This window comes from Oratosquilla oratoria, chromosome 10, assembly GCF_046742065.1.
Source record: "Oratosquilla oratoria isolate Oo_2021 chromosome 10, ASM4674206v1, whole genome shotgun sequence".
Classification (NCBI taxonomy): domain Eukaryota; kingdom Metazoa; phylum Arthropoda; class Malacostraca; order Stomatopoda; family Squillidae; genus Oratosquilla; species Oratosquilla oratoria.
This window is the reverse complement of record NC_134786.1, coordinates 54,434,328-54,454,461: the sequence shown is the minus strand read 5'-3', so window position 1 is coordinate 54,454,461 and position 20,134 is coordinate 54,434,328. Positions and strand designations below refer to the sequence as shown.

At 39.3% G+C, this 20,134-nt stretch overlaps 1 protein-coding gene across 1 annotated transcript in view; it reads left to right on the top strand.

Annotated features, from left to right (window-relative positions):
• LOC143029011 (uncharacterized) overlaps positions 1–20,134 on the top strand; it is a 42,373-nt gene that overhangs the window by 17,095 nt on the left and 5,144 nt on the right. Inside the window, exon 2 of the mRNA XM_076191354.1 lies at positions 7,685–7,807. The gene's annotated coding sequence lies outside the window, so the exon portion shown is untranslated. The remainder of the gene's footprint in view (positions 1–7,684; positions 7,808–20,134) is intronic.

Sequence of the window (20,134 nt, the reverse complement as noted above, 5' to 3'; positions counted from 1 at the left end):
CAGTGCTGAGAGAGTGAGATCACAATGGACCTGTCCTAATACCCCCCTAGTGTGCTTCTTTTGTATATATATATATATATATATATATATATATATATATATATATATATATACATATATATATATATATAGATATATACTGTATATATATATATATGTATATATATACTGTATTTATACATATATATACATACAATATATATATATATATATATATATATGTATATATATATATATATATATGTATATATATATATATATATATATATATATATATATATATATGTATATAGTCACTGTTTCCTTACCCTATAACTTTGAAAATGTCTTAAATAGACGAAGACGTTCGATCACCTTTCATTTTATTTTCCAATTGGTTTTATTACATATTTTGTGAATTACGTGTTTATGTGATTTATTTGCACATATATATACATATACATACATACATACATATATATATATATATATATATATATATATTGACATAGTAGACATGTGTCTATGGTTTCTAATCGCTAGTGTTGGTTGTAATAGTTTCTCAACAAAACTCGAGAAAACTGGAAAGGTAAAGTTGGAATATATCAGGAGAGCGGAGAGAAGCGGGAAAACGTCATCACTGGGTAAGTTTTACAACTTCGTAATATCCATCGATTGCAACATTGGTAACAACAAATATACGTGCTGCAGTGGTACAGTTTAGTGGACAAGCTTTCCCCTAAAATTTCCATGCAAGTGTGCAGCTTCATTACGGAAAATTTATTCTTGATGTACACTGAGCAAGAAAACAAGGGCAGCGCTGTGGATATTGCTATTTTTGATTGCAAAGTGTTGAAGATTTGTGGGAAGCCGTTACTTACTTAATTATTATATATATTTATTGTATATGTAACACTTCTTTATTATACATGAGTACTTAATATCAACATATATTTATTGTAAATGTATAAGTAAGCCTATGTAGCCATTACATTATATAAGTGCCCTTCTTTGAAGCTACACTCTCAAGGGGGGAGAACTGTGGGAAGCCCTTCCTTACTTAATTATTGTATATATTTATTGTATATGTAACACTTCTTTATTATACATGAGTACTTAATATCAACATATATTTATTGTAGCCATTACATTATATAAGTGCCCTATACACAATTATATAACCGATTATATATACGTCATTAGGCGTACGCTACAGGCGTATGCGTCTGTGCCAATTTTACGTGTCGTAGCATTAAGGTATTCAGTTACCCTTAACCATTTTGCATGCATATTCCTCATTATATGTAATTGTTCTCTTGTTTCTGTATATTCTTATGTATATACCTAGAGATGTTTGTATGTATTGTTTTGCCTAATATTTTTCCCGTCTGGCAACAATGTATCAGGAAGTAGGGCACGAACGCGTCATGATGCCAAGGCTAGGCCCCAAGCATTCGCTGGTGACAGATCACTTCCTGCCATACTTGTGTGTAGACCTACGCAATAAACTCCTACCGGAAAGTACAGTGTGTTTGGCACTTACCACAGATTTACAATCGTCTGTGTTTGGGGGAAGGCGTGTAGTATTTCAGTGGTTTGTTCTCAGCCAATAGAAGTGGTATTCAAAATTTATGAAGTGTAACAAAGTGAAGAATTTAGCTTGGAATGAGTAACTGAATCATGTCTTATCTAATTTTATAATTTTGAATTAAAATTACATCTATGTTGTAGTAATGTTTACATGCGTGCACTGTTAGAAACAGTAAGTAGAGGAAAGTAGGCTCATAGAACACACACACACACACACACACACACACACACACACACACACACACACACACACACACACACACACACACACACACACACACATATATATATATATATATATATAGATATAGAGAGAGAGAGAGAGAGAGAGAGAGAAAGAGGGAGAGAGACAGAGAGAGAGAAAGAGAGAGCAAAGACAGATACGATTCATGCGAATTCACCTTACTAGGATTTCGCAGAACCTTGCGAAGGTTAAGGAAAATAAGAAGAAATTTCAGTTGGAAATTAAAAATAGTTTTGAAGCTCTAAAAAGTGATTAGGACACCGTCGAAGATATGAATTTGAATTTAGTGAACATCATTAGGGAATAGGCAGAGAAAGTAGGGAGTACAAAAAGTATTAGAGAAAACAAATACTCCAAAGTTATAAATGACCTAATGCAGATTAAAAGCAGGAGAGACGAAATAGAAAGAGTAGAACTAAACAGCTTATCAGCAAAAGGCAAAGATCAGAGAGAGAGAGAGAGAGAGAAACATGGATGAAGTAGAGGAATCTATTCGGAATGGTAAAATTATTAAAAGGACCGAGTGCAGACATGCTTTAGGAAGACAGCAAATGATATGTTTGAAAGATAGAAATGGAGAGATCATTAAATGCGAAGACAAAGTGGTAAAAAGAATATAAGAATATTACCGAGAGCGTTAGTCGTCGAAGACCGTAGTTGAGTCTGTAAATTCGTCCGTAGACTTTAGTAATGTACCAGAAATAACAAAGGAAGATGTAGAATTTGCAATACTATAGTGATCTTGTTTAATAAAAAGGAGACCAGAAAGTCCTTAGTAACTACCGACTGATTAGCTTGTTATCAAATGTATATAAAGTATTCTCCAAGATCCTTACAAATAGACCAACTCAAGTTTTAGATGGAAACCAACCAAGAGAACGGGCAAGCTTTAGAAGAGGATATTCGACTCTAGACCATTTGCAGGCGACGAATCAACTAATCGAGAAAACGACAGAATACAATATACCTCTGTGTTTAGCTTTTGCAGATTACGAGTAGGCCTTTGATTCGGTAGGACAAATAACAATACTGAACTTTCTACGCAATCAGGGTACCAACGAACAGATCGTAAGGGTTCTAGAAAAGATTTATGCAAAAGGTACCACTGTAATTCGACTACATAAAGAAAATATCAAGATCGGGAAAGGAGTACAGCAAGGTGGTACAATTTCACCCAAGTTATTTACAGCTTGCTTGGAAGAGATTTTCAGATGGTTGAGTTGGGAAGAGAAATGTTTGAAGATTAGTGGCGAATATTTGAACCACCGTCTGGGGTATTGGCTGCTTGTTATTGTGGCAAAGTAGCATGCAGTCGATACTTTAGGGTCTATATGGGGCGCCCCTACGGACCAGAGACACACATCATTTTGTCTATGATAGAAGAAATTCTGTTCATAGAGAAATGATGACACTTTTATACTACGACTGTCCCTCCGTTATGCTGTCCCCCAACCCCTTGTTGCTGTCCTGTACCATTTCTCTGAGTATTCTCTTTCTGATTGGGGGAATTCCCTGTGGTGGGGGAAAAGAATACTGCCACCAAGTTTTCCCACTTGGATCGTAAGAGGCGAGAAGAAAGGGACGGGGAGAGGGACTAGGCATCCTTCTCCCTGTAGCCCCAAGGGGCAAATTCCTAAATAAAAAAGAAAAGGCATAAGGGGTGCTGGCGGGCCTCGGGCCAGCACCCTAAGGTTTGGGTCTTTTAATGTGCGTGGATGTGGTACAGATGAGAGTAAAAGGGAAGAGATAGGTAGTATGTTTGTGAGAAGAAAGTTGGATGTGTTGGCTTTGAGTGAAACTAAGTTGAAAGGGAAGGGTGAGTGTATGTTTGGGAGTGTAAGTGGGAGGTTATCAGGAGTGAAGAGAGGACGAGGGAGGGAAGGGGTGGCTATTCTAGTAAGTGAGGAGATAGGTAAAGGGATAGTGGAGTGGAAGGAGGTTTCCTCAAGGATAATGTGGATGAAGGTGAAACTGGGAAAGGAGATGTGGGTCTTTGTAAGTGCATATGGGCCGGGCAGTGAGAAGAGCATGGAAGAAAGGGAGGCCTTTTGGATAGATTTAAATGAGTGCATAGAGGGTTTAGGAAGAAATGTCAATGTAATAGTACTGGGAGACCTTAATGCTAGAGTGGGAAATGGTCCAATCGATGGAGTGGTTGGGAAGTGTGGAGTTCCAGGAAAGAATCGTAGTGGAGAGTTGATGGTGGAAATGTGTCTAGAAAGAGAGTTGATGATAGCAAATACAGTGTTTCGGAAGAAAGTCAAGCATAAGTACACATGGGAGAGGGTGGTGGAGGGAAGGGTGGTAGATAGAGCGCTAATGGATTATGTAGTGGTAAATAGGATTATGATAGGAAGAGTTAAGGATGTACATGTGCTAAGGGGAGAGGGTGGGGGAATATCAGATCATTTTTTGGTGGAAGGTAAGTTGAGAGTGGAGGATAGATGGAGAAGGAGGAAAGGGACAAAAGGTAGGGAGGTTCTTAGAGTGAACTCCTTGAATGAAAAGGAAAAGGAGAAGGAGTACGAAAAGAAGCTGAAGGAGGAGTGGGAGGGAGTAAAGGATAGAGCAGAGATGGGTGTGGAGGAGGAATGGGGATGGTTCAAGGAGGGAGTCTTAAAGTGTGCAAGGATGGTGTGTGGAACAAGAAGGACAGGGGGAAATAGAAGAAAGGGTAGTGAATGGTGGGATGAGGAAACAAAGAAGGTTGTAGAAGAGAAAAAGCGAGCATTCACAGATTGGTTACAAAAGAGGACAGGGGAGTCATATGAGAGGTACAAAGAAAAGAAAAGAGAAGTAAAGCAAAAGGTAAAGGAGGCAAAGAGGAGAGCAGATGTGAAATGGGGTAGGAGTATGACAGAAAATTTTGAAAGTAATAAAAAGATGTTTTGGAAAGAAATTAAGAGAGGAAGAGGAGGCGAATCAAGTAGGGAAGAAAAGGTAAAAGGTACAGATGGAGAGTTGATAATGGAAGAGATGGCAGTGAGGGGAAGATGGGCAGAATATTTTAGGGAGTTGCTGAATGTGAAGGAGGATAGGGAAGGAAAGATAGCTGCAGTGGGAAATACGAAGAAAATGAGAGTGATGAGTGAGGAGAATGGAGGAGAAATAAGGAAGGATGAGGTGAAGGCAGTTGTAAAGATGATGAAAGCAGGTAAGGCACCTGGTCTGGATGGATGTCATGCAGAATGTCTGAAAAAGGGAGGTTCAGTGATGGTGGACTGGTTGGTGAGATTATTTAATGTTTGCTGGAGAGAGGGTAGAGTACCGGAGGACTGGAGTAGTGCCTGTATAGTTCCTCTTTACAAGGGAAAAGGGGACAAGTGTGAATGTAGTAATTTCAGAGGGATTAGCCTGTTGAGTGTAGTAGGGAAGGCTTATGGGAGAATCTTAATTGAGAGGATTAGGAGAGGAACAGAAGGAGTAATTGGTGAGGAACAGTGTGGATTTAGGACGGGTAGAGGTTGTGTAGATCAGATCTTTGTGGTAAGACAGATATGTGAGAAAGCTATAGGAAAGGGGAAGGATGTTTTTTGGGCTTTTATGGATCTGGAAAAGGCTTATGATAGGGTAGACAGAAAGGCACTGTGGGAGGTTATGCAGATTTATGGGATAGGAGGAAAGCTTTTGGGAGCTGTCAAGAGTTTTTATGTGAGTAGTAGAGCATGTGTTAGGATTGGAAATGGAGAGAGTGAGTGGTTTGAAGTAAAGGTGGGACTTCGTCAAGGATGCGTTATGTCGCCCTGGCTGTTCAACTTATACATGGATGGGGTGGTGCGAGAGGTGAATGCTAGGGTAGTGAGTCAGGGATTGGAGATGGTTAAAGAAAATGGAGAAAAGTGGGAGGTGAGCCAGCTGTTGTTTGCGGACGACACTGCGCTTGTGGCAGGGTCAGAGGAGGGATTGAGGAAGCTGGTGGTAGAGTTTGGGAGAGTATGTGATAGAAGAAAGCTAAAGATAAATGTGGGTAAAAGTAAGGTGATGAGATGTACAAGGGGTGAAAGTGGCAGTAGACTGGAAGTGAACATTAAGGGAGAGCGACTGGAGGAAGTGGATAGTTTTAGATACTTGGGTGCAAGTGTAGCAGGAAAAGGTGGAGTGAAGGTGGAGGTAGAATGTAGATTGAGAGAAGCGAGTAAATGCCTTGGTGGTTTAAAGAGTGTAATGAGAAATAGACATTTGGGAATGGATGCGAAGAGGAGACTGTATGAAGGAGTGATTGTACCAACAGCACTGTATGGGGCAGAAACGTGGAACATAAGAGAAGAAGAGAGAAGGAGTTTGAATGTGTTTGAGATGAGGTGTCTGAGAAGTATGATGGGGGTTACTAGGCTAGATAGAGTGAGAAATGAGGAGGTGAGGAGGAGAACAGGGGTGAAAAAGGATTTGGGAGAGAGGGTTGATGAAAGAATATTAGGATGGTTTGGACACATGGAAAGAATGAGTGAAGAAAGACTAGTAAAAGAGGTATGGAAGGCAGATGTGGAGGGAGTGAACATGAGGGGACGTCCTAGGATGAGGTGGATGGATGGGGTGAAGGGGGCTTTGGGGAAGAGGGGAATGTCTGTTGAGGAAGGAAGGGAGAGGACGGAAGACAGAGGTGAGTGGAGAATGGTTGTATATGGATGATGTTGTGACTGCATGGGGAGAAATGGGCGGGGGGGGTGGGGGTGGGGGAGTGTGGGGGAGTGAGTTTTGACGCAGCCCGAAGGGATTTCTCCCCGTCCTCTCCTTATATGCAAGGGGGGACGGAGAGGGGGGGTCGCCGATTAAATGAAGCGGCCTTGCTGTGGATGTGCTGTGTCCTGCGACACTGCTTCTGACCCAGGGCGGTGGGCAGGGTGCAGGGATGACCCGTCATCCAGGAGGTGCTCAGATGAGAGGAAGGGTGGGAGGGGTGTGGAGTGTATTTAGGGATGAAATGGGTGGGAGTGTTTTTATGCCTTTCCCTTTTTGGCTACCTCCCTTGGAAGGGGGAAAAAGCCTTGGTATATGTATGTATGTAAGATTTGCGGATGACATTCCTATTTCAGAAGGAGCAGAAGACTTGCAAGCAATGCTGAGTGATCTGAACAAGGAATGTCTCAAAGTAGGTTTAAAAACGAATGAGTAAAACCAAAATAATGTTCAACACGAAATTTCAAAGTAAAGAGATTATAATTGATGGTGAAAGTCTTGAAGAAGTTGAAGAGTATAATTACTTAAGCCAGATGGTGAAAGTGACCAAAGATCATGATAATGAAATATAAAGACGTATTACAGTTGGTTGGGAAGTGTTTGGTAAGTATGATAAAATTCTGAGAGGCTCTCTACTTTTATGTTTGAAACGTAAAGTTTACAACCAATGCATTCTGCCAGCAATGATATACGGATGTGAGACTTGGAAACTGACGAAGGTGATGGAAACAAAGCTATGGACTGCACAGAGAAGAATGAAGAGATCAATGGTGGGAATAACGCTGAGAGACCGAAAGTTGGGTGAGAGAGCAGACTAGAGTGAAAGATATTGTGGAGACGGCAAAAGAGAGGGAGTGGAAATGGGCAGGTTAGTGCGAACGACTGATGAGCGATGGAGCAAGTGCGTTACTGAGTGGACGCCGCGAGATGGGAAGCGTGGAAGAGGGAGACCAGACAGAAGGTGGAGAGATAATATAGAGAGGTTTGCAGGAGTGACGTGGAAGAGGATGGCGCAGTCGTGTGAATCATGGAATGTTATGAAAGAGGCCTTTGTTCATCAGTGGACTCAGGATGGCTGATTTGATTGATCAATTGATTGATTGAACCCTCGCATGAAATGAAACATTGTATTGCAATCATATACAAATAAAAATAATGGGCTGCCCTAAGAATTTTTTTTATTGAAACCAACAGGAGATTGTAGTGATCAGTCAGCCAGTATGAAGTTGACTTCGACTGTCACACACCTTAGGCTTTTGTTCATCTTCCTTCTTGTTCTGCTCCTGCTAACGGAGGTCGACGCCCGCCGATCTGGAGGTAGGTCCTTCTCCTGAAGGTACAATTATTCGCTCTTCCATAGTCTCCTGAACTATGTGTCATTTTTATGTGTACTGTTTTTATTTTTAATTTATTTTCTATCTATTTATATATATTTTTGTAAAATGGAAGAAATGAATATATAAATAAGTAAATTCTGGCAGCTTCATATTATATGTTTCATAACAAAATACTAAGAACTTGGCTGCAAACAGGACAGGAACAACCTAACGCCAATACAATGAAACGTGATTCACTCAGCAAATCGCCTGGGAAATAATTCACACAAATAATTTTCATTGTCAATTACAAAGACCGAGAAAGAAAAGAAGAAGAAGAAAAAAAAATATTCAACCCTCAGATTGGGGACGACTTAAAGGCATGAGGAGATATTGGCCCGGGGTTATGGCCAAGGAATACTATCCACGTATTTCATGTGTTGTGAGAGGCAGCAAAAGGGGACTTGGGGCTAGTGCCATTCCTTACCAAAGGCGGAGTGCTAGAATAAGGCATGGAAAGGCACAAACCATAGATGTGCAAGAAAATGGATAGGATTCAGGCACTGCATAAGATTCACGTGGTGCAAGACATGCTGAACAAGGAAGAAGAGGGACCGACTGGTGGAGAGAATAACTAACAACAGCGGAAAGAAAAAAGAAAAAAGAAAAGAAAAAAGTAATGGTCAAGGAGAGTAGAAAGGAGTTATATATATATATATATATATATATATATATATATATATATATATATATATATATATATATATATATATATATATATATATATATATATATATATATATATATAAAGATCTCTCAACTAGAATAAAGCAACATAAATATAGTGTCAGAACAGGACAAGACTCTAATGCTTTATTTGTGCACATGAGGGATCATAATCATTGTATAGACTGGACTAAGGCATCGTCAATTTTATCATGTAATCCTGTTGTTAACAGGAACATAATTGAAAGTAGCCTTATCAGACAAACTGAGTCAGTCAATTTGAACATAAGTAATGGTTTGTATAAATTAGATAATTACATAATTAAGAACATTTGTAAACAATTCGGTATAGGAGATTTTGGTTAATCCCAAGAGTGGACAAATGGCATGGTTCCGTGTGGGACCTTGTGACCTCTCCTAATTTTTCCGTGTGGTGCCTTGTGACCTCTCCTAATTTTTTCCGTATGACGCCTTGTCACCTCTCCTAGGTTTACAATTTTCCGTTTATATTGTCTTTGTATTGTATTTTTGTCTGTATTCTCCCCTGAGGATGTGAATTACACGAAAGCGCTCGGGATTTCTGTGTTTCTTTTTCTTAAGTGGTTACCAGCATATATATATATATATATATATATATGTATATAAATATATGTATATATATATATTGGTGGAAACGTAGAAAACACCAGACTCAGAAGTAAGTAATTTATTCCCGACTTTTCGAATCCTGTCCGGGACTCGTCCTCAGGGGATACAATGGGATACATAAATCACATGGTCTAAATATACGAGTTGTATTAATAAACTCTCCTACAGTATGTCGAACCCTTGTTTGAGCGACTGATAATTGTAAAGCCAGGAACAATTGCGCCGCAACGACCCTATGAAAGTAAATGACCTAGAACACGACTAGGTTGTTCCACTGAGGGCACTCGCCCGGGACGCAGTATGTATTGTAATTTCATCGAATCCTTTATGCAGGCTAGCCTTCTGATAAGTTGTGTGTCATTATGACGTATGAAATTAATAAACTCTCTTAGGAGAGCTTATTAATTCCATACATCATAATGACACACACACACACACACACACACACACACACACACACACACACACACACACACACACACACACACACACACACACACACACACACACACACACACACCACATGGCACGGTTGGTAGAGTCTCAGACTGTCATTACGGAGGTACTGGCGGTACCTGGTTCGAATCCTGCCCAGGGCTGAAATTATTTCAGTATCGCTGTGCTTCGAGTCGTTACTCCAACTCTCGTGGGCGGGGAGTTGGGTGTGTGCGTGCGTGTAAGGTTACAGCATTAACAGTAGATCGGTCATACGAGCTCTGAGCTCTCTTACGGGAGGGAAATAGCTGTCGATCACGAGTCCAACACGTGATCCAAAGACTAAGTTGAATCACACTGTCGGCCCGTCAACAAATGCTCCAGTAGGTTGCATCCAAAAGAAGAAATTTCTCAATAGTGCAAAGAGAACAGGAGGCCTGGGTTGTATTAAGTGGGAAGGGGAATGCTTTTAGTTGTCCGAGGTGGTCTTGTGCAGTGTTATTAGTGTCTACCGAGCAAAAATGAAAGGGAATTAGGCCGGAGCAAGAAAAAATGATGGCGAGATCGAGCCTAACGTCGACACGAGCGCAGAGTTCTCTAGCGGCGCAAAACCAAAGCTTAATGTAAATAGAGGCCTGAAACTCCAAAGCGGTTCCAAAAAATAAGTGATAATGAACCTTTTTCTGGATTTGGTAAGTCCGAAAGAAAAAACTTGAGTCGAATCATAGACATAGAAAGAGAATTCATGGGATAAAGAAATCATCGATCTAAAGAGATTATGAATATAAGAAAGGAATACCTCGAAGTAAATGAAGAGGTGTGTGATTTAAAGAAGAAAAAAAAAACCCACTGAAATAAATAATGAGCTAAATGAATTAAAAAAGAATTCGTTGAGGTAAAATGTGAAAATGAAAGGATAAAAAACAAAGACACCGCAAATAATGGGAGTTTAAAAAAAGAGGTAAATGATAAAATACAGGCAATGTCTGAAAAACTTGGAAAATTTAGAATTTTATAAAAATTAAAAAAGAATGAAAAGAAAACTAAGAAACCGAAAATATAGCTTTTAAAGAAATAGTACAACAACAAATGCAGGAGAATGCAAAAGACAAAATTATTCAAGTACATACATACATACATACATATACCAAAGGCTTTTTCCCCCTACATGAGGGGTAGCCAAAAAGAAAAAGGCATAGAAACCACTCTCACCCATTCCATTTCCTATATATTCCACTCCCCTCCACCCTCCTCCCTCCCTCTTATCTCGGCAGAATGATTAGTCCGTGAACTAATTCGTTTTGTTTTGAAGGGTCGTGGTGGCGTAGGCGGTACGGTCCTCGCCTTGTATGAAGCAAGCCGCTCTGGCGAGAGTTTGAATCCCAGCAGAAGAGTTTATTTCCAATTGTCAATTATTCAAGTAATCAAAGAAAAATAAAATTGGGTTAGAGACACAGTGGATAAGAAAATTTGTATTGTAGTATATGGACTAAGGGAAAAACATTGTCTGGTTAGGTACTTGAGAGAAAAAAGGAGAAAGAAATAGCAAGAACAATCCTAAAACAAGTACAAAATGGAGATAAAAAAAAATAGAAAAGGAAATAGATGAAGTGCATAGAATGAGACAATACACTAAAGAAAGAAATCGACCTCTAAAGATAAAATTAAGGTCACAAATGGTAGCAGAAGATATATTAGCAAAATCAGGAAAGTTAGCAAAGAATGAACACTATCAAAATATATCGATAAAAAGATAAATGAATGTTGAGGAAAGAGAAAGACAGAAGACACTAAATGTCTTAAAAAGCTTTAAAAAAGTGTCTTAAAAAGCTTGAAAAAAAAAACCAGATAAAAAAAAGGAGTTCTACTGGAGAGTGTTAGACATGAGGCTGAGGAAATGGTATATTCAGGTAATGGAAACGAAAGGAACAGAAAACGATATGGAGAAAAAAAAAAAAATAAAAGTGGCCTATAGTAACATAGACGGATTGACCTTAGGATTAAATGAAGTAAATGATTACCTGTCAGGAGAAAAACCAGACATAATAGGAACTATGGAGACGAAATTATGGGGTCCACTACCACCAAATAGTATTGGACATGGATCATAAAATCACTGGATTAAAAATAGAAACGAGAAACAGGTTGGATGAGTTATGTTTTTGGCCAAGAAAAAATTAAATGTGACGAAGGTTACAGATGGTAAAAACAGTGTGGAAATAATCATGATGAAATTTGAAGATAGTGACATGAAAAGTAGAAAGTTTTTGGTAATTTATGTGTCCCCAAAAACGGGCTCTTAGAAAGAGAGCGAGTATTCTAAAGTGTTAGAAGATACAAGGCATTCATTAAATGAGATGCCGAAGGATGGAAGAAACCTGGTACTTATGGGGAGATTTTAACTGTAAGAAAATCTGTTGGGAAAAGATGACAATGAAAGGTAGAGAGGATCTATGGGGAAATGTATTACTTGACATGACTGTAGAACACATAATGACACAATGGGTAAAAGAAAATACTAGACATAGAAATAATTAAGAACGGTTGAAACTAGCTTTAATATTTACATCAGAACCTGAAATTGTGGATAAAATTGAATACAAGACACCACTTGGGAAGAGTGATCGCATATCAATAGAGTTTGAACTAAAGGAGGAAATATATATATAGAGAGAAATGAGAAATACAGAAAAGGAAGACTGATGTATAATAAAACTTACTTTGGGGAACTTGAGATTTTTTTTATGCGAGTTGGGAAAAATTCTACAATGAAGAGACACAAATGGAAGAAAAATTAACGATTTTGATAGAAAATTATAATGAAGGAGTGAATAACTACATACCAAGACAGAAACAAGAAAAGGTGAATATTAGGTACTGGTTTAACAGAAGGTGCAGTGAGGTGAAAGATAAAAGAGATCAAGCTTGGAAAAGATGGGAAAACATGGAAAGTGGCAAATATATATCAATCAAAGAAATGAATATGTAAAAATGCGCAGAGAGGAAAAAAGAAAATGTGAAAAAGACATAATAGAAAATGTAAAGACTAACCTAAGCTATTCTATAGATATTTGAATGGTTAAAAAAAAAAAAAAAAAAGTGAAGTTACGTCATGGAAATATAGAATACACAGAAGATTTAGAAATGGCTGAAGTCATGAACAATCACTTCAAGTCTGTTTTCACCAGAGAAAATGTATAACATTGGGATGAAGAGCGTGAAGTGGGACCCCCCCCCCCTACGACATGAGGGAAATAACAATAACACAAAAAGAAACAATGGATCATTTAAGGTACGTAGATGTCAGGAAATCACATGGCCCAGACGGAATTGCAAATTGGATACTAAAAGGATGTAAAGAAGAACTAATGGACAAAATATATATAATAAATTGCTCACTCAAAGAAAGAAAAATACCAAGGGACTGGGAAAATGCCAATATTGTACCAATATATAAAGGAGAAAACAAGTAAGACCCAACAAATTACAGACCGGTTTCCTTTACTAGCACTGTAGCCAAAATTTGTGAAAACGTTATAAACAGATGGATAAAATATTTGGAAGAAATCAATATAATAAACCCGAGACAATTTGGATTCAGACAGGGAAGATCATGTGCCACAAATTTAAACTGTTTCTACTCAAGACTAATAGACATAATACAAGAAAGGGATGGATGGGCTGATTGTGCTTTCTTATACTTACAAAAAGCCTCCGACAAAGTATCACACAAAAATCATTAAAAAAAAATTGAAAACATAGGAAGAATACAAGGTAAATTACTAAACTGGATGGAGGATTCCTTGCACGGCAGAAAATGAGAGTAGTGCTCAGGGAAAATAATTCAGCTCGGGAATATGTGATTAGTGGAGTTCCACAAGGATCGGCATTGGCTCCAATAGTGTTCGCTATTTATGTGAATGACATGGATGAAGATGTGGATTACATGAGCTTCTTTGCAGATGATGCTAAATTGCTGAGGAAAGCGAATACTGAAACGGATTGTGAATCACTACAGAGGGACCTAAACAAGGTTTGGAAATGTAACCAAAAGTGGGAAGTAGACTTCAACATAAAGAAATGTAGCATAATGGAGTTCGGAAAAAGTAAAAAAGAATATCAGGACAATATAAAATTGGAACAAAGGAAGTAAAGAAAGTGGTATATGAAAAAGAGCTGATAAAAAGAGAATCTTACAACTTGCTAAGATCAATAAAGGTAGCTTTTACCTATTTAGACAAAAAAAAATGGTTAAAAGAAATGCTAGGCACACTAATAAGGCCTAGACTGGAGTATGCTGCGACACTATGGTCACCCAGTACCAAAAATAATATAAAGAAAATTTAACGAATCTAGAGAGCAGCCACGAATATGGCCCCAACACTTTCAAACATACCATATGAGAAGAGACTGGCTAAATTGAAATTACCGACTTTGGAACAAAGAAGAGAAAGAAGCGACCTGTTGACCATTTACAGAATAATGAAAGGCGCATAAGTCCTTGATAGAGAGAACTTATTAAATTGGGATAAGAGAAATACAAGGGGACATAATAAGAAACTCAAAAAGGATAGTTAGAGAAGAGACCTGAAAAAAAGTTTCCATACAGAATAGTGGATATCTGGAACAAACTAGACACTGCGAGATACAAAGACGGGACACCACGAGCATAACCTACAATTAGGTAAATACAACTAGGTAAACACACACACACACACACACACACACACACACACACACACACACACACACACACACACACACACACACACACACACACACACACACACACACACACACACACACACACACACACACACACACACACACACACACACAAACAAACACACACACACACACACACACACACACACACACACACACACACACACACACACACACACACACACACACACATATATATATATATATATATATATATATATGTGTGTGTGTGTGTGTGTGTGTGTGTGTGTGTGTGTGTGTGTGTGTGTGTGTACATACATACTTATACCAAAGGCTTTTTCCCCTACACGGGGGGTAGCCAAAAAGAAAAAGGCATAGAAACCACTTCCACCAATTTCATTTCCTATATATTCCACTCCCTTTCGACCCTCCTCCCTCCCTTTTATCTTGGCACCTCCTGGATGACGGGTCATCCCTGCATCCTGTCCACTGCCCTGGGTCAGAAGCAGTGTCGCAAGACACAGCACATCCACAGCAAAGCCGCTTCATCAAATCGGCGACCCCCCCTCTCCGTCCCCTCATGCAGAAAAGGGGAAGACGGGGAGAAATCCCTTCGGGCTGCGTCAATTTTTTTTTCTGATACATACTTCCTCACCCCCCATCCCCCACCCACTCCCCCTCATGCATCACAGCATCATCTATACACAACCCCTCTCCATTCACCCCTATCTTCTGCCCTCGCACGTCCTTCATCCACAGACATTCCTCTCTTTTGTAATGCCCCTTTCACCCCATCCATCCAACTCATCCTAGGACGCCCCCTCATATTCACTCCTTCCACCTCTGCCTTCCACACTTCTTTTACTAATCTTTCTTCACTCATTCTTTCCATGTGTCCAAACCATCCCAGTACTCTTTCATCAACCCTATCTCCCAGCTCCCTTTCCACCCCAGTTCTCCTCCTCACCTCCTCATTTCTCACTCTATCCAGCCTAGTAACCCCTATCACATTCAAACTCCTTCTCTCTTCCTCTCTCATGTTCCATGTTTCTGCCCCGTACAATGCTGTTGGCACAATCACTCCTTCATATAACCTCCTCTTAGCATCCATTCCCAGATGTCTATTTCTCATTACACTTTCCAATCCACCAAGGCATTTACTCGCTTCTCTCAGTCAACATTATACCTCTACCCCTACTCCTCCCTTTCCTGCCACATTCGCACCCAAGTATCTAAAACTATCCACTTTCTCCAGTCTTTCACCCTTAATGCTCACTTCCAGCCCGCTGTCACTCTCTCCCCTTGTACATCTAATCACCCTACTTTTGTCCACATTTGTCTTCAGCTTCCTTCTTTCACACACCTTCTCAAACTCTGTCACTAACTTCTTAAACCCCTCCTCTGATCCTGCTACAAGCGCAGTGTCGTCAGTAAACAACAACTGGCTCACCTCCTACTTTTCTCCATTTTCTTTAATCATCTCCAACCCCTGACCCACTACCCTTGCATTCACCTCTCGCACAACCCCATCCATGTAAAGATTGAACAGCCAGGGCGATATAACACATCCATGACGAAGTACCACCTTTACCTCAAACCATTCACTCTCTCCATTTCTAATCCTAACACAAGCTCTACTTCTCTCGTAAAAACCCTTGACTGCTCTTAACAGCTTTCCTCCTATCCCATATATCTGCAGTACCTCCCATAGTGCCTTCCTGTCTACCCTGTCATAAGCCTTTTCCAGATCCATAAAAGCCCAAAAAACATCCTTACCTTTTTCTATAGCTTTCTCACATATCTGTCTTACCACAAAAATCTGATCTACACAACCCCTACCTGTCCTAAACCCACACTGTTTCTCACCAATTACTCCCTCTGTTCCTCTCCTAATCCTCTCAATCAAGACCCTCCCATAAGCCTTCCCAACTACACTCAACAAGCTGATCCCTCTGAAACTACTACACTCACACTTGTCCCCCTTTCCTTTGTAAAGCGGAACTATACAGGCACTCCTCCAGTCCTCCGGCACTCTACCCTCTCTTAAATAAACATTAAATAACCTCACCAGCCAGTCCACCATAACTGTACCTCCTTTCTTCAGACATTCTGCATGGCATCCATCCAGACCAGGTGCCTTACCTGCTCTCATCATCTTAACAGCTGCTTTCACTTCATCCTTCCCTATTTCTCCTCCATTTTCCTCACTCATCACTCTCATTTTCTTAGCTCTTCCCACTGCAACCACCTTTCCCTCCCTATCCCTACCCTCCTTCACATTTATGTGTGCGTGTGTGTATTCACATAGTTGTATTTTACGGGAAGGGGAGCTATGCTCGTGGTGTACCGTCTTCATATCTCATTTTATCTAAACTGTTTGTTTTATCTAAACTGAATTGTTTTTTCACACACCACTTTTTCGTCTAACTTGTTCCAAATGTGGGGAAAGCTGTTCTTTTTCAGGTCTCTTCTATAATTGTCTTTCTTGATCTTTTTTCCGTGTCCTCTTGTATTTCTACTATTCCATTCTATTAGATCCTCTCTATCAATAGTTTCTATGCCTTTCATGATTCTATAAATAGTTATCAAGTCTCCTCTCTCTCTTCTTTGCTCTAATGTCTGTAGCTCAAGTTTTATTAGTCTCTCTTCATATGATAGTTTTGAGAGTGTTGGTGCTTATTTTGTAATTGCTCTTTGTATTCTTTCAATTTGTGTTTTATACATTTTTTTTTTGTACTTGGTGACCACATCGTTGCTGCATATTCCAATCTTGGTCTTATCAAAGTGACTAGTATTTTCATCACCATTTCTTCATCCAGGTATGTAAATGCCACTTTGATAGCTCTTATTAAATTATAAGTTTCTCCAAAAATTTTGTTTATATGTTTCTCAGGGGACATATTATTCATAATAATGACTCCCAGGTCTTTCTCATTTTCTACTTTTTTATTTCTTCTTCTCCCAATTTATATGATCCCACTATTATTTTTTGGCTTCTTCCAAATTCTATTATACTACACTTTTTGATATTGAATTCCATCTTCCACTTCCTACTCCATTCCCATACTTTATTGAGATGACTCTGTAGCAACTCACAATCTTCTTCAGTGTTCACTTTTTCATCATCATCCGCAAAGACGCTCATATAAGTTTCAATTCCTTCGTCCATATCATTAATATGTATAACAAACATTATTGAGGCCAAAACTGTTCCTTATGGAACTCCACTTATCACTTCATCCCAGTTTGAGTGTTTGTCTCTTATCACCACTCATTTTTCTTTTATGCAAGAAGTCTTCCATCCACTTCAGTAGTTTATCCTGTATTCCTCCTGCAGTTTCTAATTTCTTAGGCAACTTCTTATGTGGCACCTTGTCAAAAACTTTTTCAGGTCTAGAAATGCACAATCAGTCCATCCACCTCTTTCTTGTATTACATCTATTAGCCTTGAGTAGAAATACGTTAAGTTTGTGACGCATGATCGTCCTTGTCTAAATCCAAATTGCCTTGGATTTAGTACTTTGTTTTGTTCCTAATGCCTAACCCATCTAGTTTTGATCATTCTTTCACAAATTTTAGCTATCGTACTTGTAAGAGAGACCGGTCTATAGTTAGTAGGGTCTTCCTTGTTTACCCCTTTATATATTGGTACTATATTTGCTTTTTTCCAATCTTCTGGAACTTTTCCCTCTTTCAATGATAATGTAAAAAAAACAAAAGAGGTGGGGCATAAGACTTAGAGAACGGATTACAGTGAAAAGAAGAAGTAGAACTTACGGAATGGTGGATGGAGTATTTGAAAAGAACCTGAACTGTTAAGTGCAAGTGAAGCTTGGGAAGTTGAAGTGTAGAAGGAAAATTGAACAGACACACATCAGTGACGAAGAAATGATTATGCAATGGCAAAGTTGTAGTATGGAAAAGTGTGTTTGTCTATGTGTGTGTACTGTGTACAGTAATTTCTTTTTGTGCAATCAATATGCAATCATCTTGTATTTCCAATGAGTAATGTTATTTTTTTTTTTATCTTTTTTCTTTTTTTAGGTCCAAAAAGAAAGGGTAGAGCAAAGGTAAATCCTCCTACTTTGAACACGAGTAACAAGAAGATTGTTCCACTCTTTCTGCAAAGCTCTCTTCTACCCATTCAAGTGCAAGCTCATGGTTGATACAGGCTTACTCTTTCCTACACTTCGTTCATTCCTGCCAAATCTTTTGCGATTTTGTTTACTTCTACGAGCAACTATCTACCACACTCCTTTCCCCGTGCACCTGATCTTATTTCTCAGTGGATTTTACATTTGTTTAAGTTTTTCCTTCTTGGCACTGCACTTTTTTCAGCAACTATGGTGATACCAAACATGACTTCCTCATTCCTGTTCTAACCTTTTCCGATCCAGCATGCACCGCATATTTGCACCCTCGACTTGACTACGCAACTCATTAATGCACTGGACACCAATGACAATATATTCTCACCCAATCCCTCCTATATATAGCTTAATTGAACCACAAGGTGTTTGGATTCGGAGAATATGTACAACACACATAAGTCATGTAATAATGTTGACCATGTTTGGGTAATACGGTTTGGATATGGGTGGGATTACTGTACATCGCAAACCTATCAATTAGAAAACGAAAACAGATTTGAAAATCTAAGAAATAACGAGGACACCATTGAGATTTTAATGTGAATTTAGTTAATATCATTAGGTAATCGGCAGAGAAAGTGGTAAGTACAAAATGCATTAGAGAGAACAAATACGCCAAAGTTACTGATAAGCTAATAAAAAGAAGGACTATACAGGAGGGACGAAAGAGAGAAAACTGAAAAAGCTTATCAACAAAAGGCAGAGTTCAGAGAAAAGAAAAATAAATATGAACGAAGTAGAGGAAACTACTAGGAAAGGTAGAAGTATTAAAGGGGCAGCAAAGGATAGAAAAGAAGATATTATTAAATGCAAAGACAGAATGGTAAAAAGAATAAAATTATTTTACCCACAGCTTTACTTGTCAAGGGGCTGCCAGTTCCCCCTGACTTCTACTGTTATATATGCGGCGAGTTTATAAAGAAGAGAGACAAAAAATCTCCTTGGAAACGTCGGTGAAGGTTTGTGAACTATTTACCAGAAGTACTTCGGGATGCCAGTTGGGGATCAGGACATGCCCTGAAGACACTGAAGTTTTTTTTTCATGGTGGATGATAGCAAGCGTAGGAAAGAAAAGAATGCTGCTGCTGTTTATTACCCAGATCTCCCATCATCAATTGCTCCGATTCCTCACTGCTATAGATATCCCGTGCCAGTGCCACCTGCTCCAGTTGAGGTCCAAGACAAGTATTTTGATGAAGAGGAGGAGACGAATGCTGAGGATTTGGCTTACCTGACTGAGGTACCAGAGAAAGTTTCTCACTTCCCAAATAAAAAAGAAGTAAATGACTTGGTCAGGGATATGGATATAACTAAGTCCAATGCAGAGCTATTCATCTCCAGGATGAAGCAGTGGAACTTGGTTATGGAGGAGGTGCAGGTGACAAATCAGAAAAGTCGGCATGAGCCTTTCTCAGGCTTTTTCACTCTTAGGGAGTGGCCTCTGCTTCTGTCATGATGTGCCTGGACTGTTTGACGTTATTGGGGTGTCGTTTGTGCCCAAGGAGTAGCGGCTCTTCATAGACAGCTCTACCACAGGTTTAAGGTTGTCCTCCTCCACAATGGAAACACGTTCCCGACGCTGCCCCTAGCCCATTCAGACTGCCTGAAGGGTGACTACTACAGTGCGAAAGTCCTCCTGGAAGCTCTACAATACAACCAGTACAATTGAGAAATCGTTGGAG